The following is a 506-nucleotide window of genomic DNA, read 5'->3' as shown; positions in this document are numbered from 1 at the left end:
CACACACACACACACAAATGCAATTATGATGTTAATGGTGCTATCGACTAGTTAGTTAATATAGGCCATGAACCGAGCTATATCGCTCTCCCTCATCAGTGCAGCCTTTTTCCGCGGTGCTTGGACCTGTTTCTGACATTTCAGTCAGGAATCCACATAATCAGCATAGTTTATTAAAGGTTCACATTTCAGCCAATTGTAAAAATAAATAAATAAAATAGAAACAATAAAATTCCAAGACAAAATACAATGAATCCTAAACTAAAGAGCAAAAAAACAACTTCCTTGGACGCCCAAATGTTGATCAGTAGTTTGATCTTCTTTGATAGGATACAACAGAAAAGAAAGGAACACAGATGTGAAGGTTGAAAGATGGAACAGAAAGCGAATCAAATTTTAAACCCATGCCATTTGCCTGAATTTGATGGCTGCACCATTCAGGCTGTGTTTATTCACCATGGACAGCCTTTCCAGTGGAGGATGTGTGATAAAGTGCCCTCTAGGGT

This window comes from Morone saxatilis, unplaced genomic scaffold (assembly GCF_004916995.1).
Source record: "Morone saxatilis isolate NCDOM2014 unplaced genomic scaffold, NCSU_SB_2.0 Contig17, whole genome shotgun sequence".
Lineage (NCBI taxonomy): Eukaryota > Metazoa > Chordata > Actinopteri > Moronidae > Morone > Morone saxatilis.
This window is presented reverse-complemented; position numbering follows the sequence as displayed.